Source organism: Panthera uncia, chromosome C2 (genome assembly GCF_023721935.1).
Source record: "Panthera uncia isolate 11264 chromosome C2, Puncia_PCG_1.0, whole genome shotgun sequence".
NCBI lineage: Eukaryota > Metazoa > Chordata > Mammalia > Carnivora > Felidae > Panthera > Panthera uncia.
The window spans coordinates 53,533,872-53,547,536 of NC_064810.1; the positions used below are offsets into that span (position 1 = coordinate 53,533,872).

The 13,665-nt window shown below is 38.8% G+C and overlaps 1 protein-coding gene and 1 pseudogene across 6 annotated transcripts in view; one reads left to right on the forward strand and one right to left on the reverse strand.

Moving 5' to 3' along the window:
• Nucleotides 1-13,665, forward strand: part of BBX (BBX high mobility group box domain containing) — a 283,503-nt gene that overhangs the window by 146,263 nt on the left and 123,575 nt on the right. The window lies entirely within an intron of this gene.
• On the reverse strand, nt 7,483-8,037 carry LOC125920921 (60S ribosomal protein L23a-like; annotated as a pseudogene).

Sequence of the window (13,665 nt, forward strand, 5' to 3'; positions counted from 1 at the left end):
GGGGGGGGAGAGAGAGAGAGAGAGAGAGAGAGAGAGAGAGAGAATGAATCCCAAGCAGGCTCTGTGCTGTTAGCACAGAGCTCGACATGGGGCTCCATCTCACAAACCACATGATCAAGATCTGAGCCGAGATCGAGTCAGATGCCTAACCCACTGAGCTAGCAGGTGCCCCTCTTGTCTTTTTGATACTAGCCACTCTGACTGGTATGAGGTGATATCTCACTGTGGTTTTGACTTGCATTTCCCTGAGGATTAGTGACATCGAGCATCTTTTCATGTGTCTGTTGGCCGTCTGTGTGTCTTTTTTGGAAAAATGCCTATTTTTTAATTGGATTGATGTGCTTTTTTTTTCTATGTTTAGTTGGATGAGTTCTTTATGTATTTTGAATACTAAGCACTTATCAGATATATTTTGGCAGATTTTTTTTTTTTTTTATTTTGATGCAGTCCCAATTGTTTGTTTTTGCTTCTGTTTTCCTTGCATGAGAGTACAGCCATAAAACTCTTTCTGGAGTTTTACGGTTTTGAGTCTTAGATTTAGGTCTTTAATCCATTTTGAGTTTATTTTCATGTAGAGTGTAAGCAAGTAGCCTGGTTTCATTCTTTAACATGTAGCTGTCCAGTTTTCCCAACACCAAACGGGTGTGGTCTTTTAAAAATGAACTGATGTCCAACAGCTCAGATCAGAAATGGTAAGGAAATGCTGTAAAGGATAGCTATTTCCTCATACAGGTTTGCTATTTATCTACTTAATTTTATTCACATATGATTGACTAATTACATTGGTTTCAGGATGTGATATTTGTAAATACTGGGAAATGGTCCCCACACTTTGTATAGTTACCTTCCATCACCACACAGAAGTTTTTTGTGTGTGTGATGAGACTCTTAAGATCTACTCTTAGTAACTTTTTACAGATATACAATACATTAGTATTAACTATAGCCACCAGTCTGTGTATTACATTCCAGGACTTTATTTTTTAACTGGAAGTTTGTGCCTTTTATCCACCTAGAGTAGTTTTTCTAACGACTATTCCATAACATTGAAGTGTAAGCAGAGAAACCTTATGAAAACATCCACTAGATGGCACTTTATAATTATGTTTAGAATCAGCCCTCCAGCATTCTTGGCTAGAGAGTATAATTGAAAAGGAGTAGATCTTTCTCTGAAAGAAAGATGGTTGTTGGTGACTATCTTGGACTCATATAAATCTTAAAATCTTCAAGTGAAAAGTTTTTAATCTGGCATTTTGTTGTATCTCTCATTTATTGTACAGAACATATCTACAGCATCCCTGACATGTTCCCAAACACAATATACCTTGTAACCTATATCAGCATCACTGAGAAGCCTGCTTTCCTAATCATATAAAATTAATATGGCAAGTATAGAAAGAAAGTGGTCTTCGTTAGCCATCAATTAGAAAATAGCACATGTTTTCTGCTAGGTGTCACACATTGATAGAGATTATATATTTTGTATGGTTCTAAAGTTCCTTTTAAGGTTCTAAGCATCACTGACTTCATCCTGTGGAGCATTTTTAGCATTTGAGTTTATTTTCCAAATAGTTAATTATTAACATGTTAATAATCTTATTCTTCATGGGGCGCCTGGGTGGCTCAGTTGGTTAAGCGTCCAACTTTAGCTCAGGTCATGATCTCACAGTCCTTGAGTTCGAGCCCCACGTCAGGCTCTGTGCTGACAGCTCAGAGCCTGGAGCCTGCTTCGGATTCTGTGTCTCCCTCTCTCTCTGCCCCTCTCCTGCTTACGCTCTGTCTCTCTCTCTCTGTCAAAAATAAATAAATTTTAAAAAAACATTTAAAAAATTTTAAAAAATCTTATTCTTCATAGTGCATGTAAGTATGTGAATGATTTGGTTAATCTGTGTTTAGCCAATTAACATTTTGAAAAGCTTTTTGTTGCGGTGCCTGGGTGACTCAATTGGTTAAGCATCTGACTCTTGATCTCAGCTCAGGTCATGATCTCATGGTTTGTGGGATCAAGCCCCATGTCAGGCTCTGCTCTGACAGTGTGGAACCTGCTTGAGATTCTTTCTCTCTTTCTCTTTCTCTCTTTGCCCTCTCCCCCTGCTCTCTCTAAAAAATAAAATAAAAAGCTTATTGTTTATGAAAGCCTACAGCATACCCCAATGTTTTCTTATTTTTTTGGTTTTTGAATGATTTGTATTTTAAGTTAGAATTACAATATAAAATTTCCAAAAACAAGAATAACTCATCCATAATCTTGTCATATAGAATTAATGTTGTGAATAATTTAACGTTCATTCTTCCAGGTTTTTTATTTTATGGCTGTGCATATATTAGCACATATTTATACTGTCTTTTCATAAAAAAAGAAATTCTTTTTTTATGTCCCATTTAACCTGTCCCCCATTTTTTTTTTTACCTAAACATCTTTTCAATGCCAATAAAAGTATTTACACAGAATTCTTAGTCACTTAAATTGTGTCTTTTAAACTGTTCTCTCACTGTTTATATTTAGGCTTTTCCCCATTCATTCTACCAATAGAAATTTGGAATGCAGAGATACTCCTTTACTTGTAATATTTATTAACGAGAGCACTGGATTAAAGTGGCATAGATGAGGGGCACCTGGGCGGCTCAGTCAGTTAAGCATCTGACTTCAGCTCAGGTAATGATTTCACAGTTCGTGGGTTCAAGCCTGGGGTTGGGCTCTGTGCTGACAGCCTGGAGCCTGCTTCCGATTCTGTGTCTCCCTCCCTCTCTCTCTGCCCTTCCCCCACTACTGCTCTGTCTCTCAAAAATAAATAAATGTTAAAAAAATTTTTTTAAGTGGCATAAATGAACTTTATATTCTGTGATTAATCATTGCGATAATAACAGCAAACCTTCAAGGTGCATATACAGTTTTTATATGCAAGGCAGTACTCTAAGCAGTTTCTGTATATATAATCCTCACCATGTCGTAGACACTGCTACTATTCCTTTCTAATAGATGAGATGCCAAGGCACAGAAAAGTTAGGTTACTTTTTTGCCCCAGGGCAAACAGTTAATAATCTGTTGATCCAGGTTTATTAATCCAGGAAAAAAAAGAGAGTCCACACTGTTAACCTTTATACCAAACCACACAAAGCACTAGATACAGACAAAGTAGAGTTTAGCAGGGTAGTACGGGATTTCTTTCAAAGCTGAATTTATTTTTAAGGTAAAAAAAAAAAATAATGACTATAGATTTATATGGTTCCTGTAAAATCAGTATTACCAGAATTTCTTACTGAATGCACTCCTGCAAGTTTTTTAAAGTTTATATAGATTATAGTCTTGCTACACAGCAGATGTCTTATTTTGTAAGGATGACTCAAGAGATACATAGTTTTTTAATTTGTATGGAACTTACAGACCATGGTAATAATTTGATCTTACTTGGAATTTAGGCTCCAGGAGTTTTCTGGAGTTTGATTCAGAGCAGGCTTCTCTGAAAGTGGAAGGTCCATGGCTCCCTCGCTCCGGATGGATTTATTTCATGAACATTTATTAAGTACCTAATATGTGGCAGGCACAGTAATGCCACTGGGCATATGCAGATGAATACAGTGTAGCCTCTTTAAGAAGTACCTAATATGTGGGGCCTGGGTGGCTCAGTTAGTTAAGAGTCAGACTCCTGATCTCAGCTCAGGTCATGATCTCATGGTTCTTGAAATTGAGCCCCCCATTGGGCTCTGTGCTGACAGCACAGAGGCTGCTTAAGATTCTCTCTCTCCTTTCTCTCTGCAACTTCCCCACTCATGCACTCACTTTATCTCAAAATAAATTATTAAAAAAAAAAAAAAGAAGTACCTGATGTGTGGCCAGCAGCATTGAAAAGATCCCAGGAGCAACAGACTTCTTGATTACTTGCTTTTGGATTGTGTCTTTATGAAATGGAAAAACTAAACCAAACAGGTTAATAAATGAACAAACAAAAACAAGATGTCAGTACAGTCCATGCTTTCTCTTTCCTCTGAACTTGTCATGAGGGAAATCTATAAAAGCCCTTATCTTGATGTCACATGCTTAAAATTCCTCCATGAAGAATCAGCCATTAAAAACTACTCTTTCCTGGGGCACCTTGATGGCTCAGTCAGTTGAGGGTCTGACTTCGGCTCAGGTCATGATGTCATAGTTGGTGAGTTTCAGCCCCACTTCAGGCTCTGTGCTGACAGCTCAGAGCCTGGAGCCTGCTCCGGATTCTGTGTCTCCCTCTCTCTCTGCCCCTCCCCAGCTCACGCTCTGTCTCTCAAAAATAAATAAAAATTAAATTAAAAAAAAAATTACTCTTTCCCAAAACCATTTTTTAAAGAATGAGTGTTAATTTATTGTGACTTGATCCCATTGTCTCATGGAACAGCCCAGTCTATGACAGCCTGTCGGAGCTGGAATGAGCATTTTATTTTTTTATTTTTTATTATTTTGTTATGTTTAGTTTTGAGAGAGAGAGAGAGAGCAGGGGAGGGGCAGAGAGAGAGGGAGACACAGAATCTGAAACAGGCTCCTGGCTCTGAGCTGTCAGCACAGAGCCCAACGCGAGGCTAGAACCCACAAACTATGACATCCTGACCTGAGTTGAAGTCGGATGCTCAACCGACTGAGCCACCTAAGTGTGGAATGGGCATTTTAAAGGAGAAAGTCTGGTAGCAATGAAAAGTTCCAGTGAGAAAGTCAAGCCCAAATCCCAGGGGTCAAGGAGGGCTGGAAGGAACAAGTGTGTACCAGAACATAGTTCAGGATTCCAGGTGCGTCTGGCTGAGCCCATAAGCATGGCTGTGGCCAGAAGGCAGTCAGACATTGACAAGTGAGTCCCAATTTTTGATGATGGAGGACGGAAGAGGCCAAACCTTGCTCACTGGCCACGTGGGCAGTTTGGATTGTAGAAAGGTCTGGAAAAGTTGTTTACAGTGCACAGTTGAAGGGTGGCATAAATGAGCACATCTGACTTCCCTGTTTAACTAGATCTATCTCTGAATGGACTTATTTACCATCTCAAAGAGTATCTCTTCCCAAATTTTTCAGAAGCCTAGGCTTTCTAAAAAGAAGATGAGGAGTACAAGAGGCAGGAGACACACAAAAAGCAAGGGTGAAGTGGTTTCCAGTTAAAATGAGAATGTTGATTGGCTTGACTGGTGACAGAGCCAAATGATGACAGCTTTAGGACATGTTGCACCTGCCAGGAGGAGGCTGGGTTTTCTTTCAGAAACCACTAAAACGATGATTTGTGTAATATTTACAGGAGACATTTGTGATTCTATTGAATTCCTAGAACTTACTATTCCAGTTTTTTAAAGGCCCCTTCAGGTGTCGGTGGGTCCTACAGAACATGCTGCACAGGTAAATAAGGGACGCACTCATGGCTCAGCTTCCTCGCTAAGTGATTATTCAGCTCTTATATCTAATTTAAAAAAGTACAGATTTACAGTTCCAGATAATCTTTCATTAATTGAACAAGTTGGATCTTTGTTGCTCTTCTGGAAGTTTTAGATTTGCACCTCATGTTTTATAGGTGCCTGTCAGCTCTGCTTTGCTTGGCTGACCAGAAGGCCCTAAACTTGCAAAACTATTTCATACTTAGTTTTGGAGTGTGTATCTCTACATGATTCCTCCCTTATTGTAGTACTTTTTTAAAGTAACTAAGTAGTGGAAGCATGATGGTATTACAAATAAATAAGGTTTTAGAAACCTATTTTTTTTAAGTATTTTGAGAGAGAAAGTGTGTGCAGGCATGAGTGGGGGAGGGGCAGAGAGCGTGGGGGAGAGAGAATCCCAAGCAGGCTCTGTGCTGTCAGTGTCAGTGCAGAGCCCAACACAGGGCTCGGTGTCACCAACCATGAGATCACGACCTGAGCCAAAATCAAGAGTTGGATGCTTGACCAGCTGAGCCACCCAGGTGCCCCTAGAAACCAGTTTTAATAAGGCAAACTGATTTAGATAGCTCATAGGTAATCAACGCAAACAAGACATCGAATATTAACAGGAATAGAAGTTTTATGACATTAGGGTTATAAATGACCAGAGGTCACAGAAAGTATTCAGTTGGGGGCACCTGGGTGGCTCAGTCGGTTGAGCGTCTGACTCTTGATTTCAGCTCAGGTCTTGTGGGATCGAGCTCCACATTGGACTCTGCACTGAATATGGAACCTGCTTAAGATTCTCTCTCTCTCTCTCTCTCTCTCTCTCTCTCTCTCTCTCTCTCTCTCCTTCTGTCCCTCCCTCATGCTCTCTCTCAAATAAAAAAAAGAGAAAAAATATTCAGGCTAGTCAAGAATACCTTATGAATACAGTGTAGGCAAGCCTTTCACATTCCTGGGAATGGGAGGTTTGCGTTGGGGTGATGGTGGTGTTGGTTAATGTAGTCATTGAGGGATAAACCCTATGGAGCTGGTTTTTCTGGGAGTTTAAATTACCTTTAAATGTGATTTTTAAAAATTCATTCATTCATTCATTCATTCATTTTGAGAGAGGGAGAGAGAGAGAGAGATGGTAGGGAGGGGCAGAGAGAGAGAGAGACAGAGAATCCCAAGCAGGCTGTGCGCAGTCACACACACACATGATCTGTGACCTGAGCTGAAATCAAGAGTTGGATGCTTCACCAGCTGAGCCACCCAGGTGCCCCTATGTGATTTTTTTTAAATATATTGGGCTTATTTAGAGAACTGATTCTTAACTAGGGAGTCATACCACCTCCCAGGGAGTATATGGAATTTGTGAGACATCATTTATCTCAGATTGGGGGATGCTACCCTCTGGGATTGAGGGTTGGGTGACAGGAAGGGGTAGGAACTTGAGATGTATGTTGACTCAGCAATGAGTGAAACAGTCTTGCCTAGTAAAGAATGGTCTCACCTGGAGTCTCAAAAACTTCCTCACTAAGAAATGCTGATTTAGAGTATAGGATATTCCTGCAAGTTAAACAGAACAAGATTAGTAACTGGAAGTCTCTGCTCTTTGGGCTCTGAGGATGCATGCCCCATGCATAAAGAATAAGAAAGGTGGTACTGCATTTCTGTAGAAATTCTGGAGATCTCTGCACTCACTGTTTTGTTAAGGCAAATCGTCTTATGGGTAGTTTTACTCAGTTGCTTAAGTGAGGGTAAATTTTATTTCCTTAGTCACAGTGTAAAACTAGCAACAGGGGGGCTATAGATATAAATTTCCAGAGTCTAACACCTGGTGGCCATAAACGGCAGTCTAGATCATAGAAGAAGCTACACCTAAAGCATGTTCTCAGCAGCTACTGGTAATGTAATAAAAAGACAAAATAAAATGATAGACTTCATCATTCTTTGCAACAGTACAGTGTCATGAAATCCAAAAGATAATTACTAGTTAGGGAGGAAAAATGAGGTTTTAGATAGATAATAGGTACACACACACACACACACACACACACACACACACACACACATTTGGTTTATTTTTATTTTGTTTTATTTTTTTTTTATGGTGAAAAAAAAATATATGTTTAGATTTAGCCAGCTGGACTCAGTTTAGATGATCCCAATTTTGTTGGCAACATCCAAAGCATCATAGTTGGGAGCCAGTTGAACATATGCTTTCTTTTCTCCATTGGGCCTGATGAGAGTGTTGACCTTGGCCATGTCAATATCTTAGAGCTTCTTCACAGCCTGTTTGATCTAGTGCTTGTTGGCTTTGACATCCACAATGAACACAAGTGTGTTGTCTTGTATTTTCTTCATGGCTGACTTGGTAGTCAGGGGGAGCTTGATGATGGCATATTGGTCAAGCTTGTTTCTCCTGGGGATGCTCTTTTGAGGATATTTGGACTGCCTTCAGAGACACAGTGTTTGGGGCCGTCGGAATGTGGGTGACGTGCAGATCTTTTTTTTTTTTTATGATTGTGGACGCCTTTCAGCACTACTTTCTTGGCCTTCAAAGCCTTTGCTTTGGCTTCGGCTTTGGGAGGGGCAGGGGCTTTCTTCTTTGCCTTTGGTGCCATCTTCGTGAAAGGGCTATGAGTTTTTCTTTCTTTCTTTCTTTCTTTCTTTCTTTCTTTCTTTCTTTCTTTCTTTTAGTTTTTTCTTGAGAGACAGAGACATACAAGTAAGAGAGGGCAAGAGGGAGAGGGAGACACAGAATCCAAAAGCAGGCTCCAGGCCCCGAGCTGTCAGCACAGAGCCTGATGCAGGGCTCCAAATCACACACTGCGAGACCATGACCTGAGCCGAAGTCAGACGCTCAACCGAATGGGCCACCCAGGCATCCTGAGGGTTTTTTTTTTTTTTAAGGCAGATGTTGAATAAATTCATGAAGATGTTAGGAATATGGGTGGATTGGAATAGAGTTGAAGGAAGAAAAAGATTTCAGGTGTTAGCAGTCTTTCTTAAGGAAGGAACACTTACTGGTTTTCTTTCAGTGTTTTGCATTCTTGATAGATTACAGATTATTCCCTGTGATTTCTCAGATATTTGTCTCCAAGGTTAGTTATTTCTAGAACAGTTCATTCATGTATTTATCACTTATTGAATGCATTCTTAGTAGTAAACATGTGAATCAAGTGTGAAAGACAAACCTGCAAACATAAAAATTTAAATCCAAGGTGAAAATGTCATAGTAGCTATATGAATAAAATACTATGGGGGCCAAGGAATGCACGCTAGCAAATCAACTTTTAGCCTTTCATCACAATATGGAAATCACGTAAGTTACCTGCAAATGAGACAGAGCAATGTTTCTACTGTCTCACTAGACCCAGAACATTGACTAATGAGTAAGGATAACTGGTATAAACAGGGAATGGAATTTGTAGATTCACTTTTAATTCGGATATGATATGTGGAGAGTCTGCTTTGTTTCTGTGTATGTAGTCAAGTATATGCTTCACTTCTTAATACTCAAACTATAAAACCTTCTACAGTAATTGAATTACAGACCAAAAAGGCCCATTTGCTATAGTTGCAGTTATTATGTAGTGAAGCAGTTAATTTTGAGCAAGTGTGAAAAAATGTCACATGGTCACAGACAGGATGAGAAAGAGAAAATGGCTTTCCACTGCAGTGTATTGATTGGGTACCTCAGAAGCCTGCCACTTTGTTCTCTATTAAATTACACTTAACATATTTGATTTTAAAATAACTCATACTGGCTTTCTTTTTTGTTTATAAAATTAACATGTCAAAAACACTGAAAAACACAATGTCAAAATAAAAATCCCCCTCAATGCATATACAGCTTCATATCCATTGTGAACATTTTGCTCCTTATTCTTCCAATATTTTTTCTAGGCATGGATACAGTTTCCCAGTTTTGTTTTCTTCTAAATTAGAATTGTGGAGTATAAATCTTACTCTGGGTGTATTTAAGGAAAATGTTTTTTCACTCATTGATTTTATGATCTTAATTCCCTATGTCCTTTCTTGTTCGTGTTTCCTTCCTATTAAAAAAAATTTTTTTAATGTTTATTTTTGAGAGAGAGAGAGCGAGAATGAGTCAGGAGGGCAGAGACAGAAAATTCAAAGCAGGCTTTGTGCTGTCAGTGCAAAGCCCGACGTGGGGTTTGAATCCCCATGAACAGTGAGATCATGACCTGAGCTGAAGTCAGACGGTCAACCTGTCGAGCCTCCCAGGCACCCAGTTTCCTTCATATTGTAGTGTTTCATATGTATTTCACAAAAATGGCGTGATTCAGGGTTTGGTATCCTGTGGAGTTGTACATTTTATGAATGTATACTTCTTTATGTGTTCCCTATATGTCTGTAAAATCACTGTCATTTGATAAGGTTTCCTCTTTCAGGGAAAAGAAAATAGCTCTTTTGTTAGAGTGGAAAATCTTCAGAGTATTTATAAGGATTTATTTATGCCAACATTTGCCTGATGCTGACAGCGTGACACTTTGGGTTATCATTCTTTCCTTCTGCTTCCTAGGACATCACTGCAGATGCTGTGAGTGTCCACGTGTTCACATGCCCAGGTGGTTCATGCTCCTTTTTGAAGCTAAGCTAGCAGTCGACCAGCCAAGAATATACTAAGTGCTGGCTCTATGGATCAGTTTCAGAAGTTAGATTTGGCTTTTGGGGACATGTTCAAACAAAACCGTATTTTCCGAGAGCATGAAATACTGTACTGTCCAAATGCAGATCCAGTTTTCTAATACCTATCAGTCTGTCAGCTCTGAACTTTAAGAGAGTCTGGGTATGTGCATGTGTGTGCACACACATACATGTGTTAACTTTAAAAGCATAGTTCTTTTCCATGGAGGATTTTCTTTTCCTTATTGCCCAGGAAAATTCTAATACCGTAAAGGGGGCTTTTCACCTAGGATTACAAATCTTCCTTAGGATTCAGTTAGATGCTACTGTTAGTCTTTACGTATTGAGCTTTAAGGACTGTTCGTTATTGAAGACCAGAGGTTCCCCCATAATTTTGTCATGTCCGTGTTTCTTGTTTTCTTTTTGTATTAAAAGACCCACAAGCAATAGCTGTGGAAATTAAGGAAAATATTTTTTGAATAAACGATATAATGCTTGCTGTTCATCTTCCCTATTTGTTTAAAATGGAACATAGTAGACACTAGGGATATTTTTACTGTCTTAAAAATAGGCTTGTTTCATTATCAGAGCTACGTATTATTATTAGATTTTTGTTGTAATAGGAAATGGTGAAAGGTCAAGAGTAGATCTCTATTTTAAAATATGAAACTTCAACTCTGTTTAGGTTTAAGGTCCTCAAAAATATCTCTTACAGTTGCAGTATACTTTCAGTGAGATAATAGAACAGTTCCTGTTTCAGGAGCTGCTGAATGACTCTCCAGGACTGTGTGACATCACACAGTCGGAATTGAGAGGCTCTGCCAGGGGGTCAGATGGGTGCTGTGGCTGAGAAGTTCTTACCTCGTCATAGCTGGCAGCAGCGGTGGCAGAGCCTAAGCAGCTACTTCTAGGATGACAAATAAAGCTAATAATTCATGATTGAATTTTAGGGAACATTTTTCCCCATAGTTGGGAGTGGGGTGCCTAACTGAACTATTAATGTCTGCTGTGAACAGTGAGAAAAATGCTTTTCTGAGATCAAAGACAGATACTGTATTTGGAATTTGTTCAAGAAGAGTAACTTTGCAAGTACAAATATACTTTTAACTGCAGAATTTTGTTATCTGTCTTCAAAGGAGAACTGCTTGTTGATAGTTAGGCCACTTCCTGCCTTTCATCTTTTTTTCTGTCTGTGGACAAAGGAAAAAAAAAAAAGCAGCTCTGTAGTAATGACAATCCTTTTTTATGAGTTGTTTTAAAACACAGGCAACTGAATTAGCTATTTTAGAAAGTACAGTTGGCTCTTGTAGAAATGCAGTCCTAATTCTGTGGTAGGGTCACTACAAATGGCTTTCAGATAACTTCCTGTCAGATCAGTAGAAGAGGTCAGCAGTATAATTTATAGAGAAACTGGAGAGTGGAAAATAAGAATTTATAAGCTTTCGGAGCCAGGACCTTCGGTAGACTGACAGGAGGCTGCCAGAATGGAGAAGCAAGTTTTAAGAAATAAGAAAGCCTTCTAACGGGAGACAATATATGACAGAAAATAGACACTGATTTGTCAGCTTGACAGGTTCTTGTTCTTGGAATCAGCATGAAGCTACCTTGAACCGCGTAACTGGAGGGTATTTAATCTGGTATTTGCTGAAAGGGATGTCGAGGGCCGCAGTTTGCGGCAACATTAGGCTAGTTGCAGCGTCACACGAACAGCCTAAGCAAGATGATTTTTCTGAATAAAATGGAAGCAAGGAAGGAAAGGGGGGAAAACCCATCCAGGGTTGAAACTCATCTGAGTTTGCTGAAAATTACATGTAAAAGACACACCATACCCTCTCTTCCTCAGCCTTCATTTTTCTTCATCAACTCCTGCCAATGCTGCATCTGTAAGAGGATAATACAGGCTACCATGCCTGAGTAATGGACCCTGATTTCCACCCTTATGATTGCCCACTGTCTGCTCCAAGTAATGCCTTACAGGAATTCTCGGTGTCCTTGAGCACTCTGACTAATGTTGTGTTTGGGCAAAAGTTCCAATAACCACAGAATCCTTCATTCAACTTTTCTGATTTTTATCTTTACTGATTTTCAGTTGAAACTCTCAATGCATGATTTTGCTCTCCTACATTTTGTGGCCATAAGGCCTCTTGTTGGTATGTATTTTTTTTCCCTTGAGATATTTTATTCTTTAAAATAGTAAGGAACCTGGAGAATTGTAAATTGCCCTCAAAATAGATCATTTTTTGCCTTCTCCATTCTTCAGTGACTTCTCTCATTAGGATAATAGAATAAAATTGCCTTTAGAAGCTTTTCCTATATTAATCTAGTTCATTTCAGAGGCTGAAAGTGGAGGAGAAGAAAGAAACCAAGAGGTCATTCTGTTATTGTAAATAAATGTGGCAATTTTGAATTTTAAAAAGAGCAGTTTACCCATTTGTCTTAATAATACAACTTCAAAGCAATCAGATGTTTGTAATTTAGTACAAAAAAAAAAGTAATGAAACAACACCAATAATTATTTGCTCAAAAGGGACCCAAACTTTATACCAACTCAGAGAGTAAGAACATTTTAGTTTTAAACTTAAGCTCTTGTGGACTTAGTTTTGTAGATCTTTAAATTGATGGGGTTGCACTCTGATTTCTAAGTCCCTTTCAGCTCTGACATTGTGCAGTTTCATTAGTGAACACAAATTTATATTTCATAGAATTCCAATATCTAGAAATAGCCATAAGAACCCTCTGGTTTGCTTCTCTTTGTTTTAGAGAGTAGAGTAGAGTCCAATTTTAATATACGAATAACTGATAATGCTTTTCCCCCCTTTTTTAATGCATTCTGAAGAATTTCATCTTTTTGGTGTTTGGTACTAGGCCAGTGACTTCTGACTGCAGGATGTTTAGGGAGCATTCCAAACAGGTACTAGAGTTACAGAATCCCCAAAGCTAGCTAGTGGTAGTTGCTCAGATCCTGTTATGTTTATGAAAGAAGTAGTTAAAGCCACTGCATACTCCTCTCCACCCCCAATACACTTTGCTTTATCCCACCCAGTTCAGGGGATTTGAAATAATACAGGAGAAGTTAGAATTTAGGGTTCCATGTAGCTGTTTGGTTAAATGAATTATGAAATTTTGGAAACTTAGTATAACGTGTACTCCAGTATATTATTTGGGGAATACTAAATAAAGCAAAGCTCGGTTGTAAAATACTTAACCAATCAGCCAAAGAGTGGAGAAAAAAAATCACCCAAAAAATATGTACCTGGTTTCTGTTTGTTAATATTTACATGTTACATAGAAGTCATTAAATGAACTCAAGGATAATGTAATACTATGACCCTTATAAACTACCAGTGCAATGATTTAATTGTAGTTCAGGCTCATAATGCTAATTAAAATGAAGTTAAACCCTGCTGAGTCACTTTAGCAGTACATGGTGCATGGCACTTGAAAAAGAAAATCACAAGTTAAAGCTGACAAAGGTAATCGTAATGTGTTTTACCTCTGAGCCCCCTGATCTTCAGAAGACTTAACAGGAGACTTTTTCATTTCATCCCATTTTTTAAAAAAGTGCTTTTTAAAAAAAGTACTGCAGCAATTGCCAGGTTTACTATTAGCCCACCTGCTTCTGTAGCCACCCACATGTAGCCAAGAAGCATTGAACATTAG